A 25,042-nucleotide genomic window follows, 5' to 3' on the forward strand; every position below is an offset into this window, starting at 1 on the left:
ATTTCATATGTAAGTATTTTCTAATTTCTATTAAGATTTATTCTTTGACTGACAGTGTGTTGAAAATTTCCAAGATGCAGATGTTGCGGTATAGCAGGTAAAGCAGTCATTTGGGACGGTTTCATCCCATGTTGGAGTGCTTGGGTTCCAGTCTGGCTCCATTCAATGTGCATTCTGGGATGGCCCAAGTACTTGGGCCCCTGCCACCCACATGAGAGACTTAGACTGAATTCTAGGTCCTTGGCTTCAGCCTGGCCCAGCCCTGCTCTCTTGCAGGCATTTGGAGAATCAATTAGTGGGTGTAAGATCTCGTGCTCTCTCTCTTCATCTGCTGCTCTGCTTTTCAAATAAATAAAAACAATAAACTTTAAAAATTTCCAAACATATTTCCCTCATTCAATTACCTTTTTGTAACTAATTTCTAACTTATTTGCATTTAGTCATTTTTCTAAGATTTAGCTATTTTTTATTTATTTGACAGGCAGAGTTGGAGGGAGGGAGAGACAGAGTGAGAGAGATTTTCCATCCACTGGTTTACTCCACAAATGGCCTCAACGACCAGGGCTGGGCCAAGCCGAAGCCAGGAGCTTCCTCTCAGTCTCCTACGTGGGTGCAGGGGCCCAAGAACTTGGGCCATCTTCTGCCGCTTTCCCAGGCACATTAGCAGGGAGCTGGATCAGAAGTGGAGCAACTGGGTCTCCAACCAGTGCTCATATGGGATGCCTGCGTGGCAGGCAATGACTTAACCCACTGTGCCATGATGCTGGCTCCAAGGGATTTTTGTTATTGTTGTTTTAATGAGAGAGAGAGAGAATGAATGAAAGAATGAATCTTCTATCCACTGGTTCATTTCACAAATGGCTGCAACAGCTGGGGCTGGGCTAGGCTGAAGCTGAGCTAGGAGCTTCAGCTTCTTCTGGGTCTCCCACGTGGGTGCAGGGGCCCAAGGACTTGGGCCATCTTCCTCCACTGGATCAGAAGTGGAGCAGCCAGGTCTTGAACCGGAGCCCATATGGGATGCTGGTGTCATAGATGGTAGCTTAACCTGCTATGCCACAGTGCCGGCCCTTAGTCATTCGTGAGGATATGGCCTGGCATGGGGTTAATATTTATAAATGTTCTATGTGTGTTTGAAAATGAAGTTTTTAAAAACCTTTTAAAATAAACAATAAAAAATAAGTGTTTTTAAAGATTATTTTTTATTTAAGGGCAGAGAGAGAGAGGGAAAGCTCCCATTTCCTGGTTCATTCTCCAAATGCCTGCAACAACTGGGGTGGAGCTAGGGCTGCACTCATGAGCAGGGAGTGAAACATGGGAGATAGGAACTTAGTTACTTGAGCCATCACCACTGCTTCCCAGGGTCTGCACTGATGAGAAGCTGGAATTAGTACTCGTGCCCAGGCACTCCTATGTGGGATCAGGCATCTTAACTGGTAGGCCAAGAGACTGCTCTCTAGAATTTATTCCCTATTCTATTTATTAGGAGCAATTTTCTGTTTCTATTAGGCTGGCCTAACTATGCTATTCAAAATGTTCTATATATTTTAGGATTTTATGTTGATATATTAAGTGACAAAGGGGGTATGTTAAAATGCCTCTTATGAAAATAAATTTGTTAATAATTCCTTGGGGATTCATCAATTCTTGCTCTTATGCATTTTTAAAAGCTTTTGTCACTGAGTGCTTTCCAGTTTAAAGTTGTTGTATTTTCCTGGCTAAGTTTTTTACTGTTTTGTAATGACTAGTAATTCTTTACACTTGTTTGCTAGAAATACAATTAAATCAGCTTCCTTGTGGTTAGAATTAACCTATATTATATATTTAGTCTTTGAAATTTGGTCTTTCCATGTTCTCATATCTTATTTTTTTTCCATGTTCTTATACTTTAGGTATATCTTTCACAACCAGAATATAGCCAAATTTATTTATTATTATTATTATTTTTGAAAGGCAGAGAGACAGAGATCTTCCATCCACCAGTTCACTCCCCAAATGCCCGTTTAACGGCCAGGGCTGGGCCAGGCCCAACCCAGAAGCCTAGAATTTCGTGTGAGTCTCCCATGTAGGTGGCAGGGAACGAAGTACTTAATCCATCATTTGCTGCCTCTCAGGATGTGTATTAGCAGCAAGCTGGATCAAAAGCAGAGCAGGTGGAACTTCAACCAGGCCATCCCACATGGTATATGGCCATGCCAAATGGCAGTTTAGCTGATGTGTCAGATGTCTGATTCTTGTTTTAGTTTTTTTTTTAATATTTTATTTATTTGAGAGGCAGAGTTAGAGAGAGAGAGAGAGAGACAGACAGACAGACAGACAGACAGAGAGAAAAGTCTTCCATCTGCTGGTTCACTCCCCAAATAGCTGCAACAGCCAGAGCTGGGCTGATCTGAAGCCAGGAGCCTGGAGCTTCTTCCAGGTCTCCCATGCAGGTGCAGGGGCCCAGGCATTTGGGCCATCTTCTACTGCTTTTCCAGGTCATAGCAGAGAGTTGGATCAGAAGAGGAGTAGCTGGGACACGAACTGGCACCTATATGGGATGTCAGTGCTGCCAGCAGTGGCTCAGCCTACTGTGCCACAGCGTTAGCCCCTTGTTTTAGTTTTTAACCCAATATAACAATCTATCTTTTGGCCAAAGAATTTAGTCCATTTATACTTAATTACTATTTGATTCTTTTTTTCATTTTATCATCCTGTTTTTCTGTTTCGTTCCATTTTCTCACCTTATTTAGATTAATTGAACTAATTTTGTCTTTTTTTTCCCCCATTTTCCTCCTACTTGTTTGGGATATGAGAAAAAAGGATGTCAAAGATAACTTCAAGGGGGCCGGGTCCTGTGGTGTAATGGGTTAAGCCACCACCTGCAGCACAGGCATACATAAGGGCACTGGTTCAAGTCCTGGTTGCTCCATTTCTGATGCACCTGGGAAAGCCGCAGAAGAGGCCCAAGTTCTTGGGCCTCTGTCAACCACATGTGAGACCCAGAATAAGCTCCTGACTCCTAGCTTTGGACTGGCCCAGCTCCAGCCATTAAGGCCATTTGGGGAGTGAATGAGCAGATGGAAGATTTCTCTCTGTCACTCCCTCTGTAATTCTGACTCTGACATAAATAAATAAATAAACAAAAGATAACTTCAAGATGGCGGTTGGCCTCATGGTTAAGACGGTTGTATCCCATATAGGAGTGTCTGGGTTTGGTACCTGTTTGTGATTTCTGACTCCAGTTTCCTGCTAATTCAGACCCTGAGAGGCAGCAGTTGCTGGATCATGTAACTGGGTTCTTGTCACACATGTGGGAGACCTGAGTCAAGTTCCTGGCTCCCAGCTTTGGACTCATCCCAGCCCTAACTCTTGTGGATATCTGTGGAGTGAACCAATGAGTTTGTCTCTCCCTCTCAGATTAAAAATAATGCATATTTTATTAATTTCAACAGCATTTACATACTGTTAAAAATCCTTATTTAGACTTCTTTATTTAAACTTCAAAGAAGTACTTATTGAACATCAACAACATAGTATCAGATAAGGTTTCTGACCTTAATATAAACTTATTAAAGAGAAAAAAGGCAAACCAAATAAAAGTTAATTTCAGATAATGGTTAGGTACTCTGAAGAAAATAAAAGGGGTAATATGATAGGGGCTGAGAGAAGACATTACTTTAAATGGGTGTTCAGGGAAGCCTTCTCTGAGGAGGTGACCTTTAAACTGAGACCTGAGTAACAAGGAGCCAGTTAAATTATCTGCCTACAATCAAGGCGTAGTAAGCATATACATATATTTAAGTGCTCTGAAGTTCCCAGATTAAGAATCACTCCCATAAGGGAAAAGATTTTGAGGTCAGTGTGGTTTTAAAGTTAGGCATTAGCTTGTTCAGTCCAGACCACATGAGCCTGAGATATTCCTTTCCTGGCTGTAAACCACAGGCTTCAGTTTTCTGTTAGTAAAACGAGGCCGAGAGCCTGGATTTTCAGTCTGGGGTGTTGCAAAGGCTAATCAATGCCTGTAACATTCTTCAAGAGCTCTAGATGAAGGACCCAGAACTGTATACAGGGTTATTAGAGCCTCCCAAGCCCCAGGCAAAAACCTTCCAAATCAGTAACCTAGGCCTTTGCTCTCCAGTCTAACCATAGGACAGTGCTTCTGAAACTTCTGCAGGCACTAGAATCAAAGGATATTATCATGTGAGTTCCTAGGCTCTGTGTCTGAGGTCTGGATTCTCTCTGAGATTCTGTGTTCTTGCCTTCTTAGTTCTGGGTTCTTCTCTACCAGTGTCTGGTGCCTCATGTTTCCCAACGCTCTAGATTTTTGTCTTTGCAAATGGACCTGCATGCTTAATTGTCCATATATATTATGGTCAGATATCTTTGGTCCTTTTCCTGAGAGCAATCATTAGATACAGGGGACAGTAGGAATGCATCTGTATCTATCATCTGTGTCTTCTTAAATGCTGACAGATATTAGGTAGAGAATTTGGGGTAAACTTCTGGATGAAAGGAGGGAGGTGGTGGGAATTTGAGACAATGGTTAATGTGCTACATGGGATGCTCACATTCCATATTCGAGTGGCTGGGTTCCATTCTGGCTCTGCTCCTGATGTGTACCCTGGGAGACAGCAAGTGATAGTTCAGGTAATTAGGGCACTGCCACCCAGGTGGGAGATGTACATTGAGTTCCTGGCTCTTGGCTTTGGCCTGGCCCAGATTTGGCTGTTGTCAAATGGGAGATCCACTTGTCTCTTTCAAATAAATTTATTTGAAAGAGTTAGAGGGAGAGGCAAAGGCAGGGAGGGAGACACACACACACACACACACACACACACACACACACAGATAGAGAGAAAGCGAGAGAGGTCTTCCATCTGCTGGTTTACTCCCCAGATGGCCACAACAGCCAGGGCTGGGCCAGGCCATAGCCAGGAGCCCAGAACTTCATCAGGGTCTCCTATATGGATGCAGGGGCACAAGGACTTGGGCCATCTTCTGCTACTTTCCCAGGAACATTAACAGGGAGCTGGATTGGAAGTGGAACAGCCGGAACTCAAACCAGAGCCCATTTGGGATGCTGGTGCTGCAGGGAGTGGCTTTACTCACTATGCCACAGCACAGCCCCACAAATAAAACCTTTTAAAACAGGAGGGATAATTGCTGAGTGGTGCAAAATGAGAGAAGAAGGTGTGTACAAAGAAAGCAACCTTGTGTTGAGGGCCTGTTTCACTGCCTCTTACCTCTCTCACTAGTGCTAAATCCTACTATAGGGCTATCCAGGGATCATCCATTCATTCAATATGTGTTAAATATCCATTATATGTCAGGCAGGATTCTATGTGTAGGAATTCAGTGTTAAGTAAGACAAGAAATTTGCTCTCCTGAAGTTTCCATTCTAGTAAGGGAGACAGAAACTAAATACTGAAGACAGTTGTGGGCAGTACTAAGTGTAAAGCACAGGCTAATGTGATAGGGTGGAAGGGTTTGGAGGGCAGCTACTTTAGATCATGCATTAGTGAGGACTACTCTGAGAAAATAACATTTGAGCAGAGATCCCAGTGACAAAAGGAGTCAGCCTTGGTATTAGATGGGAGGGAGTCTGGGGAGTATTCTTGGCAAAAGGAATATGAATTCAAAGTTTTTCAGGGCTTCGGAATGTTTGAGAAACTGAAAGAAGCCATGTAGCAAGATGAGATTGGAGAGGGTGAGGATTAGGGTTGTAAGCTACCGTAACAGATAGCTTGGAAAAGGCAGTGTGGGTGAGGCCTTGTCACTTGGGGTAAGAATGGTAGGGGTCAACTCAATATAACCAAAGCAATCTTAAAAAAAGAATAGTAAGGGGCTGGCGCTGTGGCGCAGCGGGTCAACACCCTGGCCTGAAGCACCAGCATCCCATATGGGTTCCTGTTCAAGACCTGGCTGCTCTACTTCTGATCCAGCTCTCTTGCTATGGCCTGGGAAAGCAGTAGAAGATGACCCAAATCCCTGGGCCCCTGCACCTGCATGGGAGACCCAGAAGAAGCTCCTGGCTCCTGGCTTCGGATCGGTGCAGCTCTGGCCGTTTTGGCCAACTGGGGAGTGAAACAGCGGATGGAAGACCTCTCTCACTCTCTACCTCTCTTTCTTTCTCTGTGTAACTCTGACTTTCAAATAAATATATAAATTTTTTTTTTTTTTGACAGGCAGAGTTAGACAGTGAGAGAGAGAGAAAGGAGAAAAAGGTCTTCCTTCCACTGATTCACCCCCCCCCCCCAGATGGCCGCTACGGCCGGCACACTGCGCTGATCTGAAGCCAGGAGCCAGGTGCTTCCTCCTGGTCTCCCATGCTGGTGCAGGGCCCAAGCACTTGGGCCATCCTCCACTGCCTTCTTGCACCATAGCAGAGAGCTAGATTGGAAGAGGAGCAACCGGCACAGAATCCAGCGCCCCAACTGGGACTAGAACCCGGGGTGCCTGCACCTTAGGCGGAGGATTAGCCTAGTGAGCCACGGAGCCGGCCTAATATATAAATCTTAAAAAAAATAGAGGACTTACACTTTACAATTTCAAAATTTTCTATAACTTTTAATAATCAGGACATGTAGTACTACTACCATACAGATTAACAGAACAGAATTGATAGTCCAGAAACCTTCAAACTTACAGTCAGTTAATTTTTGGAGGTGGCCAAGAAAGCCCAACAATGAAAGAAAATACTTTTTTTTTTTTTGACAGGCAGAGTGGACAGTGAGAGAGAGAGAGACAGAGAGAAAGGTCTTCCTTTGCCATTGGTTCACCCTCCAATGGCCGCCACGGCCGGTGCGCTGCGGCTGGAAAATACTTTTCAACACATGGTGCTGGGAAAACTGGATATCTGCCTGCAAAAAGAATGCAGTTGCACCCATACTTTACACCATATGCAAAATTTAACTCAAAATGGACAAATGACTTAACTGTAAGAGCTAAAACATTTCTTTAAGAGTGGGCATTGTTGCACAGCAGTTAAGTCACTGCTTGGGATGCCCACATCCCATACTGGAGCATCTGGTTGAAGTAGCTGTTCTGCACTGCCAATCCAGCTTCCTGCTAATGCATCTGGGAAAGCAGTGGAGGATGGCCCAAGTGCTTGGGCCCCTGCATCCATGTGGGAGACCTGGAAGAAGTTCCTGGTTTCTGGCTTCGGATCAGCTCAGCTGCAGCCGTTGCAGTCATTTGGGGAGTGAACCAGCAGATGGAAGACCTCTCTCTTTCTCTCTCTGTCTCTACTTCTCTCTGTAACTCTGCCTTTCAAATAAAATAAAATAAATCTTTTGAAAACCTTTAAAAAAAAAAGCTGATTAAAAAATATAAAAAGGTAGGGACCTGAGCCTGGTATCTAATCAGCAGTCATAGACAAGGAGGCTGAAATCCTCTAGAGGCTCTAAGACCAAAGGAATTACCACTTCTAGGCAAGAACTGGGGAATTCTCCTATACCAACTCCAGGAAACTGCTAGCTAAGTGAACCCACGGGAAGGAACATGGCCTTGAGAGGTTTCTCTAGGTTGTTTTCAGAGACTTACGTTTGTTCACCTCCCATGAATATATCCATCCAAAGGGGATTACTTGCAGTGATGCAAACTAGCACTGTGTTCCTTCTCTATATACTCTGCTCATCTCAGTGACAGAATATTTACTTCAGAGTCCACAGCTTAAATCTGGACATACCTCCTGTTTATTAATAACCATTGGATCACATGGCTGAAAGGCAGTATTTTCTTTTAAATTTTTATTTATTCGAGAAGCAATGAGACAGAGAGAGAGAGAGAGACAGACAGTGGAGACATCTATCTGGTGGTACCCTCCACAGATGCCTGCATCAGATGGAGCTGAGTTAGGTCAAAGCCATGTTCCAGGAACTCAGTCCAAGTCTCCTATGTGAATGGCAGGGATATAAACACTTGAGCCTTCACCTGCTGCCTTCCAGGTGCACATCAGCAGGAGACTGGGAGTGGAGCCAGGACTTGAACTTAGGTACTCTGACGTGGGATGTAGCTGTCCCCAGCAGCATCTTAACCATGGCAACAAATGCCTGGGACTTTTCCCCATCCCCAAACCCCATTTTAAAGATGCAGAAACTGAGGGTACAGAGATGGAAAGTTACTTGCTCAAAATCATACAGCCAGTAAATGGTATGGAGGTGGTTCAAATCATGGTGAAACACTTTACACCTAAATTCCCCCACCCAAGTGACTGCATCCAAAATGAATCAGAAATAACCTAGGGGGCTAGAGCTGTGGCACAGTAAGTTAAGCTCCCGCCTGTGGTGCCAGCATCCCATATGGGTGTTGGTTTGAGTTCTGGCTGCTCTAGTTATGATCCAGTTCTCTGCTAATGTGCCAGGGAAAGCAGCATAGGAGGTCCCAAGTGCCTGAGCCCCTGCACCCACGTGGGAGACCCAGGAGAAGCTCCTGACTCCTGGCTTTGGATCTGCCCAGCTCTAGCTGTTGTAGCCATTTTGGGGAGTGAACTAGTAGATGCAATCTCTCTGTTTCTGTTTCTCTTTCTCTGTAACTTTGCCTTTCAAATAAATAAATCTCAAAAAAAAAAAAAAAAAAAAAAGAAATAGCCTATGGGAAGACAAAGCTGAGGTCAAGGGAAGGGATCTGATAGTTGGAGGGGAAGAGGGGTGGTGGTGAATGTAGAATGTAAGGTATTTAGTAAAGTATTAGTTGTCACTATGCTGATTTAATATCTATTTTTTTCTTTTTGAGCTGATTTCTTTCCGTGCTGGCCTATTCTGCTGAATCGTGGCCTAGAAGAATTGTTGAGCTTTACAGGTAATTTAAAGATTTAGGTCATTTTTAAGAAAAGGGCCAGAGCAGTTCCTGATATTCAGCCAGAGCAATCCAACTGTGGCCCCTGATAGCTTGTTCTAACTGTCTAATTCCAGGGTTTCTGCATAAATGCTTTAATGACTGGTAAGTCCCCTCATTCCCATTTGCCATTCCTACTTTCTCTCTTCAGCCTGTATATTTCCAAGTCTTGCCTAGAGATTTAGAGGGGCGGAAGAGAAGGGAGTGTCCTTTTCCTTTCATATTTTCACAGACACCTAGAGCACACTGCTGAGCGCCTCACTTCCACGTTTTGACTGTGGGGCTAAGGGACGAGAGATGGCTAAGTGGGAAAGGACTGGAAGCCTGTGAAGTCTCCTTAGGTCATCTCCATTCTTCTGCTTCCAGTGGAAGTGCTATAGACTACTAAGGTAGTTCTGAAACCTTTTGGTCTCAGTATCCCCTTTATTCTTTTAAAAATTATTAAAAACTCAAAGAGCTCTTATTTATATACATGGGTTATATTTATATATTTGAATTATTCCTATTAGTTTTTCTCACATCAGAAGTTAGAACTGGGACTTAAAAGGGGCCTGGCATTGTGGCATAGCAGGTAAAGGGGCTGCCTGCGACGCTGGCATCCTATATGGGCCCTGGTTAGTGTTCCAGTTGCTCTACTTCTGTCACAGCTCCCTGCTAATGGCCTGGGAAAAAGCAACAGAAGATGGTCCAAATACCTGGGCCCCTATCACCCATGTAGGAGATCGGTAAGAAGCTCCTGGTTCTTGGCTTTACCTTGGCCCAGCTCTGGCCAGCCTGCCTCTCTCTCTCTCTTTCTCTCTTTGTAACTCTTTCAAATAAATAAATAATTTTTAAAGATTTATTTATTTATTTGAAAGGCAGAGTTACACAGAGAAAGAAGGAGAGGTAGAGAGAGAGAGAGAGAGCGAGAGAGGTCTCCATCCACTGATTCACTCCCCATATGGCCACAGCGGCAGGAACTGTGCCATTCCGAAACCAGGAGCCAGGAGCTTCTTCAAGGTCTCCCATGAGGGTGCAGGGGCCCAAGGACATGGGCCATCTTCTACTGCTTTTTCAGGCCATAATAGAGAGCTGGATTGGAAGTGGAGCCGCCGGGACTTACCGGTGCCCATATAGGACACTGGCACTGCAAGCAGCAGCTTTACCTGTTATGCCACAGCACCAGCCCCCAATAAATAAATCTTTTTTTAAAAAAAGTTTAGGGGCTGATGCTGTGGCTTAGAGGGTAAAACCTCTGCCTGCAGTGCCAGCATCCCATGTGGGCGCTGGTTCGAGTCCTGGCTGCCCCACTTCTGATCCAGCTCTCTGCTGTGACCTGGAAAGGCAGTGGAGGATGGCCCGAGTCCTTGGGTCTCTGTACCCCATGGGAGACGTGGAGGAAGCTCCAGGCTCCTGGCTTAGGATGGGCTCAGTTCCAGCCATTGCGGCCTTCTGGGGAATGAATCAATGGATGGAATACTTCTCTCTCTTTCTTTCTCTGCAGCTCTGCTATTCAGATAAATAAATAAATCTTTTTAAAAAAGTTTAAAAATTAGGCTGGCGCCGCGGCTCACTAGGTTAATCCTCCTGCTAGCGGCGCCGACACACCGGGTTCTAGTCCTGGTCAGGGCGCCGGATTCTGTCCCGGTTGCCCCTCTTCCAGGCCAGCTCTCTGCTGTGGCCAGGGAGTGCAGTGGAGGATGGCCCAGGTGCTTGGGCCCTGCACCCCATGGGAGACCAGAAAAAGCACCTGGCTCCTGGCTCCTGCCATCGGATCAGCGCGGTGCGCCGGCCGCAGTGCGCCGGCCGCGGCGGCCATTGGAGGGTGAACCAACGGCAAAGGAAGACCTTTCTCTCTGTCTCTCTCTCTCACTGTCCACTCTGCCTGTCAAAAAAAAATAATAATAATAAAATAAAAAAAAAGTTTAAAAATTAAATAAAAGCCAGGAGTTTAAAAAATATCTAACTTATCCGGAAGAAGCTCCTGGCTTCGGATTGGCGCAGCTCCGGCTGTTACAGCCATCTGGGGAGTGAACCATAGGATGGAAGACCTCTCTTTCTCTTCCTCTCCTCTCTCTGTGTAATTCTGACTTTCAAATAAATAAATAAATAAATATTTTAAAAAATCTAACTTAGGAGCAAGCATTTGGCTTTCTTGCTTTAAACGTCCATGCCCCATATTGGAGTGTCCTGGCTGTCTTCTGATTCCAACTTCCAGACAATGCATACTCTGGAAGCAGCAGATGATGGCTCAAGTAGTTGAGCGTCTGTGTGTCTGCTATCTACATTGGTGATCTATCTATATATTTTTTTTTTGACAGGCAGGAGTGGACAGTGAGAGAGAGAGACAGAGAGAAAGGTCTTCCTTTTGCCACTGGTTCACCCTTCAATGGCCGCCGCGGCCGGCGCGCTGCAACTAGCGCACTGCGCCGATTCGATGGCAGGAGCCAGGAGCCAGGTGCTTTTCCTGGTCTCCCATGGGGTGCAGGGCCCAGGTACCTGGGCCATCCTCCACTGCACTCCCTGGCCACAGCAGAGAGCTGGCCTGGAAGAGGGGCAACAGGGACAGAATCCGGCGCCCCGACCGGGACTAGAACCCGGTGTGCCGGCGCCGCAAGGCGGAGGATTAGCCTAGTGAGCCACGGCGGCGGCCAGTTGGTGATCTGTATTGAGTCCCTGTCTCCCAGCTTCAGCTGGCCCAGTGCTGGCCAGCGTGGGAATTTGGTGAGTGAATTCAGCAGATGAGAGGTCTATTGGTCTGTCTCTTTGCCTCTTGAATAAATTTTTTAAAAGCTAATTCATTTAATAATTAGGATCATAAGTGCCATATTTTTTGAAAAAATATTTTAAAATACAAAGAAACTTTATGAGAACAGTGGCATCTTTAATGTCTGGCTTAATAAAAGACAGAAGGATTCTTATATATGCTTTTGTATTTAGACAACTACAACAGTGTTTTGATGAAGACTTTGAAGAAAATCTGTACTCATACAGCTATATAGCTGCAAAAGGAGGGAATATTTTCTTTTTTTTTAAAAATATTTATTTATTTATTTGAAAGTCAGAGTTACACAGAGAGGGGAGAGAGAGAGGGGGAGAGAGAGAGAGAGAGAGAGAGAGAGAGAGAGAGAGAGAGAGAAAGGTTTTCCATCTGCTGGTTCACTTCCCAGTTAGCCGCAACAGCTGGAGCTGCGCTGATCTGAAGCCATGTGGGTGCAGGGGCACAAGGACTTGGGTCATCTTCTACTGCTTTCCCAAGCCATATCTGAGTGCTGGATCGGAAGTGGAGCAGGCGGGTCTCAAACCAGCGCCCATATGGGATGCCAGCGCTTTAGGCCGGGGCATTAACTCACTGCCCCACAGTGCTGGCCCCAGGAATATTTTCATAAAAATTTTCAGGTAATTGTGGAAATTCTCTTCAATATTAACAGTTTAACAACTGTAAGTTTCTTACAGGTTGAAATTGTAACTAAAATTGTCACAGTGTGTTACATTAAAATCCACCAGACTAAGATATCTTGTACTACTGAAAGTATTTTTTATCTGAGAGGGAGACAGAGAGCTCCCATTCAGTGGTCCACTCCCCCAAATGCCCACAGCAGGTGGATTTAGGCCAGGCTGAGGCCAGGAGCTGGGAACTCAATCCAGGTCTCCTATGTGGGTGGCAGGGTTCCAAATACTTGAGTCGTAACCTGCTGTCTCTTAGGATGCTGGAATCAGGTGTGGAACTGAGACTCAAATACAGGAACTGATATGGGACAGACTTATTTACTTATTTAGTTGAAAGGGAGAGCAATAGAGAGGGACAGCAAGAGAGAGAGAGAGAGCTATCTTTCATTTGCTGGTTCACTTCCCAAATGGCTGCAACAGCAAAGTCTGGGCCAGGATGAGGCCAGAATTGAGGAGCTCCATCTTGGTCTGCCTTTTGGAAGCCAAGGGCTCAAGCAATTGGGCCATCCTCTGCTGCCTTCCCAAATGTATTAGCAGGAAGCTGGATCTGAAGCAGAGCAGCAGGGACTTGAACCAGGCCCCAATAAGGGCTGCCAGCAGCACAAGCAGTGGCTTAACCTGCTGTGCTACATCACTGACCCTTATTTCATTCTTTTTAAATTTTACTTTTCTTTTTTCCTTTTTAAAATATTTACTTGCTATTTGAAAGAGAGAGAAAGGGAGAGCCTGCAACAGCCTGGTCTGGGTAAGGCCAAAGCCAGGAGCTTTTTCTGGATCTCCTTTGTGGGTGCAGTGGTCCAAGTACTTGGGCCATCTTTTGATGCTTTCCAGGTGCATTACCAGGGAGCTAGATTGGAAGTGGAGCAGCCATGACTTGAACTGGAACCCATATGGGATGCTGGCCCTCATCCTGATCTTTCACATGGGTAACAGGGACCCAACTACTTGAGTCATTTTCTGCTACCTTCCCAGGTGCATTAATGGAATTGGACTGCGAACAAAGCAGCCAGAACTCTGAACCGACACTCTCATATGCGATACTGGTGTCACATGCAGTGGCTTAAACCCTCTACACCGTAATGCTAGTCCCCCACTTCATTATGCAGTAAGTCATTTTACAGCTGTATCACAACTCATTAAACTACTTTTTACTGATGGACAAGTAAGGTTTTTATTTATTTATTTATTGACAGGCAGAGTTAGACAGTGAGAGAGAGAGGCAGAGAGAAAGGTCTTCCTTCCATTGGTTCACCCCGCAAATGGCCACTATGGCTGGTGCGCTGTGGCCTGCATGCTGCGCCGATCCAAAGCCAGGAGCCAGGTGCTTCCTCCTGGTCTCCCATGTGGGTGCAGGGCCCAAGGACTTGGGCCATCCTCCACTGCCTTCCCAGGCCACAGCAGAGAGCTGGACTGGAAGAGGAGCAACCGGGACAGAATCCAGCACCCTGACCAGGACTAGAACCAGGGGTACCAGCGCCATAGGTGGAGGATTAGCCTAGTGAGCCATGGCACCGGCTGGACAAGTAAGGTTTTAAGGAATATCCATGCACACCTATTTTTGAGTTCATGTGAGAATACTTCTGCACTACTTTCCTCTTCCCTTCAGAATTAGAAATGGATTTGCTCAATAAAAAGGTATGTGTATTCTAAACATATGAAGGTATTTCCAGACTGATCTAAGACTGCATCAATTTCTACTACTGCTAGTGGTATGCAAGCAACAGGGTGTTTATGAGAATAATAGTTGGGTATGAGAATACTAGGATCTGAATAGTGGTCTAACCAGTATTCTAGTGGGTTCTAAAATATTTCTGAGTCCTTCAGTCACTCTGCAGGAATCTTAATAGTCACCTGAAATCCTTGGTACACAGAATAGAATTGCTGTTTTCTTTGTACTCAAAAGTATGGTTCAATCCTTGTTAAACATCTTGCCAACTTATGGGCAGAAGCACTGGGACAGTTTAGGGTTTTAACCAAACTTCAGAGGCCACAGACAGGCCTGCCCACTTCTCAGATGTGTATTATACCTATAGGTCTGTAATAGTAAAGCAATTCTCTTCAACTGACAAGTCTTTTGTAACAATTGAATCTCTGCTGGAGAAGTCTAACCTTGGCCACCAGTGGTGCCAATGCTAGGATCCAAGAAGGCTTTCTAGGCTATTTTGGAAGCTTGCATCAGACTCATGTGTCAACCAGATTTTTTTTCCCCCTTTAAGGTTTATTTATTTATTTGGAAGGCAGACTTACAGATAAAGAGGGAGAGACAGAGATCTTCCACACTGTTTCATTTCCCAAATGACTGCACCAGCTGGGACTGGGCCAGGCTGAAGCAAGGATCTAGGAGCTTCTGCCTGGTCTCCCATGTGGGTGCAGGGGCACAAGCATATGGGTCATCCTCTGCTGCTTTCCCAGCCACATTATCAAGAAGCTGGATCAGAAGTGGAGCTTCTAGGACTCGAATTGGTGCCCATATGAGTTTCCAGCATTGCAGGCAGCAGCTTCACCCACAACACCACAATGCTACAATGCTGGCCCCCTCAACCAGGCTTTCTGTAAATGTCCTTTTGGGGCCATAGCAGACAATATGCCACTTCTTTGGGGAAGAACACCTGATAGGTGGCACTGTTACCTGCCTTGCAGGTAAATGCTATGCTGAATCTCTTGATTTATGGGCCTGCCCTGATGAGCAAGGGATGTGGCAAACTGAGCTGAGTTCAAACACTCCACAAGAGTCTCTGAGATCAGCCTTCAGAGTGACTTGTCCTCACTTACAAGCCAAAATTACTCCCTGAGTCGGGAGTCCTCGCCCTATTCCCTCCCCGTTTTGGAAAGCAATGATATACTTCTGATTGTCACAGATAACATCAGGTGATAGATGAGGTTTGGTAGATCACCTCAGAGATTCTAAGCGGAGATACTGGCCCTAATGCCTACTCCTCCAGTTACCCCTCTATTAGAAATGAGTGTGAAAACCAGAGGAACCCTTAAGGGTCTTTCTGACTCTGAAGTGCTGATTTACTTTTCCAGGCTCCATAACTTGTAAAATCAGCTGATTCTGCTGGTAGGCTTGATATCTGTTTCTCTCATTAGGAAAGAGCTCAGACTTTAAGATTATTAACTTTCACCACTAATGGTAGTTTCTAAAGTCTGTAGCAGAAGTACATGCTGCTATCCATGGAGAGCACCTAAAGAAGGTGGGTGAGGCTTCTAGGCTGCATTGTGTAAGAGGAAATGTTACAGATTGGGGATGTTTGGAGTGGTTAGCCTCAGGTTTCCCAAGGGTGGTATGGTAGAAGCAGGATAGGGTTGTGGATTTCTCCAAGGGATCTATTGATTCCAGATTCTTAGAACCCTATTCATAACAAAGAGCTTGTATAATTGTGGACTGGGGGATTCTGGGCTGAACTCTTATATACTTGTTAGTACTTATTTCACAGTGTGATTTTTAGCTTTCACTTTTAATTAGTACCAAAGTGGGGGGAGCTCACAGAACTGCTATCGCTCATATTTTCAATATGTATTTTCCAGTGGATGCAATACACATAATATATTCACCACAGGTCAGCTTGGAGTGGGGGAGGAATGGCTTTATTTTATTGTTAACCAATATGACCTTTCTGCAAAAAGATGCTTATGTTTTGCAAAAAGCAAGGCTACAACTTCACATCTTAAAATTTGTTTCTAGCTACAGAAAAGATGTCTGTGTTTCATTCAGCACATTTTCTCCTAAGGGTTTCTGGCTGACTCAGCAAGTCATGTTCTAAGCAGGCTAAGTTCTTTCAAAGCATATTGGATGAACCCATCATGTTTTCACTCAAAAAAGAACAGCTCACAGTCAATTTCCTAATAATATCAATAAATGTCCCACTTGATCGGCCTTCTGATTTTTATACCCAGTGATTTTTTTTTCTGACCTTCACTGAACTCTTTACTGATTACCACAGTAATACATTACTTATAGAAAAACTGAGATCAAATAAACAAAAATCACTCATCATTACTATCCATAGATAATCTGTCTCTACAGGATTTTGTGTGTGTGTACATTTTCAAATCAGTGGGTAAATAACTACAAGTGGATTGCATGGTAAGATTACGTTTAGCTTGTAAGAAAATTCTTAACTATCTTCTAAAGTGGCTGTACCATTTCTTATTCTCATCAGCAATAAATAAGAGTTCTTGTTTGTTTGCATCCTTGCCAGCAAATGATAGTCAGATATTTATATTTCATCCCTTCCAATGGGTGAAAATAAAATAATAAAAAAATTATCTTGATATATAATGTCACATTATTAGAACGTTTGTATGGGGACCAGTGTTGTGTCACAGCAGGTTAAACTACTACCTGCAATGCCTGCATCTCATATGGGTACTGGTTCATGTCCCGGCTGCTCTACTTAGGATTCAGCTCCCTGTTAATGTGCCTGGGAAAGCAGCAGAAGATGGCCCAAGTATTTAGGCCCCTGTATCCATATGGAAGACCTGGATGAAAGCTCGTGCTCCTACCTTCGGCCTGGCCCATTCCTGGCCATTATGGCCATTTAGGGAGAGAACCAGTGGATGGAAGATCTCTTTCTTTCTTTCTTTGTCTCTCCCTTTCTCTGTAACTATCCCTGTTAAATGATTTTTTTTAAAAGTCTGTATGAATTTATCTGGAGTAACTTTTGTTCTTACATTCCTTTGTTTCCTACATTTAACAAGGCATCAAGTCATACTTATTCTTTATGCTTACTGGGAGTTCCTCTCTCTCTCTCTCTTTTTTTTTAAGATTTATTTTATTTATTTGAAAGATAGAGTTATAGAGAGAAGCTGAGCCAGAGAGAGATCGAGGTCTTCCATTCCACTGGTTCACTCCCCAAATGACTGCAACGGCCAGAGCTGAGCTGATCCGAAGCCAGGAGCCAGAAGCTTCCTTCAGATCTCCCACGTGGGTGCAGGGGCCCAAGGAGTTGGGCCATCTTCCACTGCTTTCCCAGGCCACAGCAGAGAGCTGGATTGGAAGAGGAGCAGCCAGGACTCGAACCGCCCATATGGGATGCCGGCACTGCAGGCTGGGGCTTTAACCCACTGCACCACAGTGCTAGCCCCAAGAGAGTTTCTCTCTTCTAATAGCCACTCTCCTAATCCAGGCCTTTATTAACTCACATTTAAGAGGAATGGCAACAGCAGGCTGCTTGTTTCCTAGATTCCAGTATCTCTGTTTCAACCCATTTCATAAAATGAAGCTAAAACAAAACAAATCATAATTTTCCCCTAACAATTTTTACCTTGGTAACTTGGCCTTTCAAGAACCATGATGGGTGACCTATTGAACCACCAACTTAAAGCTCTCATTCCAGTATTCAGCATTTCTTTAACCAAATTTCTATTAAGACAAGAGACATGTACAGGAACAGGGGCAGAGAATCAGTCTACTCCCTCAAGCTTGTTTTTCAAAGATGTTTGAAGAAAGCTTATCCTGCAACACTGTACTCCGAGGTGGCCAGACCTCCCCCACCCCCAACACAATCTGTGAAGACATAGGCTGCCTGAGCAGGAAGGGCCCTCCCACTCCTCTTTGATGCTCAGTAACCCCTGCTACAAAAGCTCTGGCAAAATGCTTGGGGTACAGGACAGTTTCTTTAGGGTACTTTATCTTCCCAGTCTCCTTTATTTGTTGCAAGTAAATAAAGCTTTCCTTTCAAGCAACTCCCACTTAAGGTTGATGATTTAGGGGCACCCAAAGCAAATGGAATCCTTATATCTGCTAACATTTCTATTTTATTTATTAATTTAAAATAGTTATGTATTACTTGAGATTCAGGTTTTAGAGAGAGAGAGAGGGAGAAAGAGGAAAAGACACACACACAGAGAGGGAGAAAGAGAGAGAGGGAGAGAGAGAGGAAAAGACACACATACACATACACAGAGGGAGAGAGAAAGAGAAAGAGAGAAAGGAAAAGACACAGAGATTTTCCATCCCTTGGTTTACTCTCAGATGGTCACAATGACCAGGGCTGGGCCAGGCTGAAGCCAGGAATCAGGAGCATCAGCAGGTTTTCCATATGGGTGGCAGGGGTGCAAACACTTGGCCATCTTCCACTGCTTTTTCCAGACCATTAGCAGGGAGCTGGATAGGAAGTGGAGAAGCCTGAACACAAACTGGCACCCATATTGGATATCAGCATCACAGGGGGTGACTTTACCAGCTATCCCAAGATACAAACCTCTACCAACATTTTAAATCCCTTCTGTTTTCTGTATACTGACCAGGTCAACTTTTTACCATCCATATTATATACAACTTGGAGATTTTCAACTGTGTTATCATTCCTATCATCCCCTTCCATTTGGAATGCTTTACATCTTCTATTTTTCTCTAAGTGTCCTAGCTCAAAATGCTCATAATCCAAGCTTTTTCCTAAATAAACTCACCCCTTTTGACTTCTCTTTTATTTCATAACTACTCAATACTTCTGCAATATTTTGGCTGTCTTGAATTTGTCTTGAAGTTATTTATGAGTGTTTGCTGGGACAAACACTCATAAATGTGTGCGGTATATCAAGTTAAGCCACTCCACTTCCTATCCTGCTCTCTGCTAATGGCCTGGGAAAAAGCATCAGAAGATGGCCCAAATGCTTAGGCCCCTGCACCCATGTGGGAGATGCAGAAGAAGCTCCTGGCTCCTGGCTTCGGCCTGACCCAGCCTGGGCTGTTTTGGCCATTTGGGTAGTAAACTGGCAGATGGAAGATCTCTCTCTCTCTCCTTCTGTTTCTAAGTCTACCCTTAAAATAAATAAAAATAAATTAAAAAAAGGATGTTTGCTATTATTCCAGGTGCTTTTTGTCTAATGAATCATCATTCAAAAAGTATAAGTGTCAGGATAATTAGAAAGAAGTACATTAAGTTTTTGCTTGTGTTTTTTCAAAAGTACCTGTCCCAGTGCCATACAAATAGCAGGAATTAAATAAATGTTGGTTGAATTAACAAATGAAACAATTGTAACAGTTATTTCAAATATTTAGTTTAGTTTTTCTTTTTACTATACTGAAAGTATTTTTGCTGAAGGAAAACTTAAAAAAAAATAATTTCCAAAGTATTTAAAGAAAAAGTATTTAAAGAATCTCTGTAATTCCACTACCCAGAGATAATTACTATTAACATCTTGGTTTTACATGTAACCTACTATAATATTTCTTTGCAGTTCTGGTATTTGAAGTGATGACTATGTTTTGCGTTGTGAAATGCCGCTGAAGTCATGAGCCTTTATAGTGTACTTCTAAAGGTCAATGGACACAAAGAGTCACTTCCAATATAGTCAGTATTTGATTCTCAGGTCTGAGAAACGCCCATCAAATCCTACTTCCTTGTAATCCTAATGCATATTCTTGATATGCTATTCTTTATTCAACAATTCAAGGGTTAAGGAATCCTAACAGAGCTCCAAGAAAAGAAGTTGGATATTAATTGTTCCTTCCTGGCCTGTGTTGAAAATCTGAGTAATTTCACAAGAGGTATTTATGTACTCCTTAGAAGTTTGGGAAAAACACACTCTTGGCATTTAAGGTATATAATCAAAAGGAGCCATATTATTTATTTGACTCATTCTTGTTGGGCGGCAGCAGGGATAGAACTTTTAGTGGGCAAGCAGGTCACATCTGTATCTGTATCTACACACAGACACATATACATTTCCCCTTTGAAGAAGGGTGGGATCAGTAGCAGATTAAATTCTACTAAGTTTCCTGACTAATATAATATTTTTAGGTTGCTAGCTGAGGGTAGTCCAGTTGCAGTAAAGCTCCTTGATTTTTCACATGTCTGCTTCCTAGATGTTGCTAGACATCTTGCAGGTATATTCAACTGTAACCCAAACAAGTGGCAGCCCTAAGTTTAAGTGTAATTTCATGGCTTTTCAATTAAACCATCATGTGCCCAGTACCTCTGGGGAGACAGAGTAGCTTAGAAAGTTAGGTATTATAGCACTGCTTGTTAATACCAGAAAAAGACTGGAGAGAGGAAGGGAAGGAGGGAAGGAAGAAGGGAAGGAGGGATGTAGGGAGGATGTGATAGAATTGAACAATCAACAGAATACTATAAAGTAACAGACAAAAATGATAAAGCTCTTTATATACTTCATGGAATATTTCCAGAACAAAGTAAATGAAAAAGCAAGGTGTGGAAGTGTGTATATTGTTCCATTTTGTTAGTAACAGAAAAAACAGACATGTGTGAAATTGCTTACATATGTATAAAACCTCTAGTAGACGCTTAAAAACCTTACATGGTTTGTTTATGAGAAGGGATGTGGGTATTTAACAGGCAAGTATTAAGATTGTTCTTAGCCGGCACCGCGGCTCACTAGGCTAATCCTCCGCCTTGCGGCGCCGGCACACCGGGTTCTAGTCCCGGTCGGGGCGCTGAATTCTGTCCCGGTTGCCCCTCTTCCAGGCCAGCTCTCTGCTGTGGCCAGGGAGTGCAGTGGAGGATGGCCCAAGTGCTTGGGCCCTGCACCCCATGGGAGACCAGGATAAGCACCTGGCTCCTGCCATCAGATCAGCGCGGTGCGCCGGCCATGGCGGCCATTGGAGGGTGAACCAACGGCAAAGGAAGACCTTTCTCTCTGTCTCTCTCTCTCTCACTGTCCACTCTGCCCGTAAATAAAATAAAATAAAATAAATTGTTCTTCATTGTGTGTTATTTTTGAAATTTGAACTATGTCAACATATTTACTATTAGATTTTTCAATGTGGCCTACAAAACTAACAATATAGTTGGAGAAGCCAAGAGAAAGATTTTTTTAATCATAAATTTACTTTTATTTTATTTGAAAGGCAGAGAAACAAAAAGAGAGGCAGAAAGACATCTTCAATCCACTGGTTCATGCCTCAAATGATGGCAACAGCCAGGCCTGGCCCAGGCTGAAGCCAGGAGCCCAGAACTCAATTTGGGTTTCCCACGTGGGTAACAGAGACTCAAGTATTTGAGATATCACTTGCTGCCTCCCAAGATGTACATTAGTTGAAAGCTGGATGGGAAGCAGAGTAGAAGGGACTTGAGCCCAGTGCTCTGATTTTGGTTGCAGGTGTCCCAAGTAGGCACTAAGTGCACCAATTGCCCATCACAGGAGACCAAATTTCAAAATAAATGTTTCAACTGCTATAAAATAGGAGGATACATTTGAGGACAGTCAGACATGATAAAACTGCCAGTTTTGCCTGCTAATTAGGTTTACAAGAAGGGTTTAGTGGTTGGGGTATGTCTACCTGATTGATGAGGTTTCCTTATATATGCAGGTACCAAAGAATCAGTGTGATACAGTGGAAAGAATATGGGTATTGGAATTAGGCAGAAATCAATTAAAATCCCAGCTTTTCCATATACTGGCCTTATATCCTTCAGCAAGTTATTTCATCTTTTTGAAATTTTAACTTCCTTATCTTTAAAATGGATGAAATCTAATAGGATTATCATAAAGGTTAAAGGATATAACATCTGAGAGGCAGAGTTACAGACATCAAGAAGGATAAGCAGAGAGGTCTTCCATTCACTGGTTCACCCCCGAAATGGCCTCAGCAGCCAGAGCTGGCCAGATCCAAAGCCAGGAGCTTCTTTTGGGTCTCCAACGTGGGTGCAGGGGCCCAAGCACTCAGGTCATCTTCCACTGCTTTCCCAGGCCATACATTGGAAGAGGAGCAGCCAGGATTCCAGCCGGCACCATGGGTATAGGCTTAGCCCAATATGCCACAGTGCCAGCCCTTAAATTTGTTAGTTTTACTTCCCCTTCTTTTCCACTCTGCCACAGCACCAGCCCCACTTCACCTTCTTTCCTTACATAGATGGAACTATATAAGAGAACAACTGGCATGAAGAAACTAAATACCTTGAGAAAATGCACGTTATATGTAAAAGAACTGCATGTAGTTAAAGTCTCTGTGTCTATGATTTAGTCAATCTCGGATTATGAGGAATTAAATTTCTTATTATCCCACAAGTTTTAAAAATTCTTGGGCTATAAATTCCTTTTTCTTTCCCTATCTGAAACATGGTCAAAAAGACGAGAGATCTTTCAAACACAGGGCAAATATGCCCTAGAAAACATTTTGTTCTAGTGCTCATTTCTAACAAACATAATTTTTAAAAGATTTATTTATTTATTTGAAAGTCAGAGTTACACAGAGAGAGGAGAGGCAGAGAGAAAGAGAGAGAGGGAGAGAGAGGGAGAGAGAGGGAGAGAGAGGGAGAGAAGAGGTCTTCCATCCACTGGTTCATACCAAATTGGCCACAATGGCTGCAGCTGCGCTGATCTGTAGCCAGCAGCCAGGAGCCAGGAGCTTCCTCTGGATCTTCCCATGTGGGTACAGGGGCCCAAGGACTTGGGCCATTTCCTACTGCTTTCCCAGGCCATAGCAGAGAGCTGGATCAGAGGTGGAGCAGCTGGGTCTCGAACTGGTGCCTGTATGGGATGCCGGCACTACAGGCGGCACTGCAGGCTAGTGTTAGGCCACAGCGCTAGCCCCAACAAATACAATTTTAAGGGGGATTTTGTAGCAGCCAGTGGTTCAGCCTTTAAAAAGTCAGTGTATTACTTTTCTTTTACTAGAAAATACCACTGTGAAAATATACCAAGACAAAGGCTACCCACTAAATCATATTTATAATTGATATTTTATGTTCAACACATTGAGTGTGATTTAATATGGTCATCAAATATACTACTTGATAAGGCAATGATTTCTCTTTTCACACTTGTAAAACCACAGGAATATCGTACATATAAATATATTAAATTGCATTTAATACAGACTATATAGCAGTCACCAAAATCTATTAGACTGGGAATTCCTTCCATTCTGACTCAAATTACTGACAGGTGTCTCAGGCAAAGGTCTAGGTGAAACACAGATTATTGCTCAATCATATCTCTCTGACTATACTCATTGTTGGTTGCTAGGCACTGAGTAGAGTGTATTTTCCCTCTCAAATACCCAGGGGAAAATGTATCTAATATATCTAAATTGTATCTAATGTATCTAAAATTTCTTTCCCTCTGTCCTTGCGATTCATTATATTTGTTTAAAGAATTTAATGAGTTTGTTCAGGGAGTTGCATCAGAAATTGTTTTTGTATTAGTGGTAGGAATGACAAGTAGTTCTTTGTAATGTTGCACCAGTCAATACCTGTTTTTGCCTAAGGATGTATCCTTACCAATTCTGGATAATCCTGCTTTGAAGTGGGTTGGGCAGTACTAGGTTTCTTTTGTTGGTGTTCTAAGTTTGAGATGTGACCTAGGCACATATGCTTTGAAAACTTAAAGGCACTGAGGATACAGGGGAATTACATTCCACAAGTGCTAACTAAAGCCAGTGTACACAGCATTTAAATCAAAACAGTTCTATAGAATAGGTAAAAGACTTTTTTTTTCATTTTTTACAACATATTTATTATCTAGAAAGAACATTTACCTAACATGTTCTGTTCATAGCAAATAATCCTTTGGATGAAAAATGTCAAAATGAGCAATTACAGCTTCAAAGAAATGTTCACGATTTTCAGAAATGTTTTTTTTAAAAAAAATGTCTTGCGGAATCAACTTTTAAAGCTATTACAATTTTTTTATTCTTGGGCCGGGAGTTGTGGCATAGCAGGTCAAGCCTCCACCTGCACAGGCTGGTCGAGTCCTGGCTGCTTCACTTAAGATCCAGCGCCCTGTTAATGCTCCCTTCATCAAATTCTTTTCTTGTGATCTCTGATCACAGGATTGGTTGGAACGTGAGCATTTTCTACCCTCCTCTTAGAGGAGGGCAGACCCCCTCGCTATCTCTGTGCTGCATCCCAGAGACCTGATTGGAGTTGGTTCACTTGGCGGGCCCCGGGGGCAGGCCGAGAATTCCTGAAGCAAGAGGCGGCGGGATCTGAAAGCCCGAGTCTTTCCTCTCGGTCGGGCACTTTGCTATGCACAGCCAGGTCACCGCGCGTTCAAGCCCGCGGTCTCCCCACCTTCCCCGTGGGACAGTTCCCGGTACTGAGGGACGGCGCTGTCCAGCCCTCAGGCCCGCCGCCGTCCTCTGGCGTCCTCTGAGAACGGGGCCCTGCCAGGCGATCCCGCCCGAAGGCTGCAGAACCGCCGCGCTCAGCCACGTCCGGCACGCGGGCGGGTCGAGTCACCCTCAGGGGGCCATCCAGAGGAGCTCCCTCGGTCCCCAGAGCTCCGCGTGCTGGGCTCCGCTCTCAATGGCCGGAGGCGCGGCAGGATCAGCCCCTACTACCCCTCGTCTGTCCCCTAGCCTCTCCCGGTCCCCAGCTCCCGCCTAAATTGCCAGGCGCAGATAGGTTACGCTGCCTCACCTGTCCCAGAGGCGGCGACCGCTCCAGTGACTGACGCTATGCTCCTCCAACCAGACAATGGCAGGAGGGTGGAGCCTCGCAGAGACGGATTGCTCCTTTCTTCCAATCCCCATGCAGCTACCCCGGCCAGTCTCGGCGCCCGGCAGAGAGCGACAGGTGGGAGCTGCGTTATCTCAGCGCCTCTTGCATCCAGACGTACAAGCCTCAGTAAGCGCAGGGTTAGGTCTACTCCAGACTTTACCAGTTCTTGTGGGTCATCGCTATAGCCGTCATTTTCATCAAAAGGGGAAATCTCCCAGCCCTTTCCCGTCACCTCAGTTGGGGGCGGGACGAAGAGTATCCCGCTCCGGCCAATTGTACCACGCGACGTCCTGTGACAAACTGACCGACACTTCATGGCGCCAATGAAGTTTCCCATTGTTAGGGGTCACTGTGACTGACCACAAGGCCAACTAATCCACTTTAAGGTC

The 25,042-nt window shown here is 44.2% G+C and overlaps 1 long non-coding RNA gene across 1 annotated transcript in view; it reads right to left on the bottom strand.

The window, feature by feature from the left end:
- Positions 1-24,915, bottom strand: part of LOC138850155 (uncharacterized) — a 26,449-nt gene extending 1,534 nt beyond the window's left edge. Inside the window, exon 1 of the long non-coding RNA XR_011389768.1 lies at positions 24,573-24,915. This is a non-coding gene — a long non-coding RNA (uncharacterized lncRNA). The remainder of the gene's footprint in view (positions 1-24,572) is intronic.
- Between the last annotated feature and the right edge of the window lie 127 nt (positions 24,916-25,042).

Source organism: Oryctolagus cuniculus, chromosome 6, assembly GCF_964237555.1.
Source record: "Oryctolagus cuniculus chromosome 6, mOryCun1.1, whole genome shotgun sequence".
Taxonomy (NCBI): Eukaryota; Metazoa; Chordata; class Mammalia; order Lagomorpha; family Leporidae; genus Oryctolagus; species Oryctolagus cuniculus.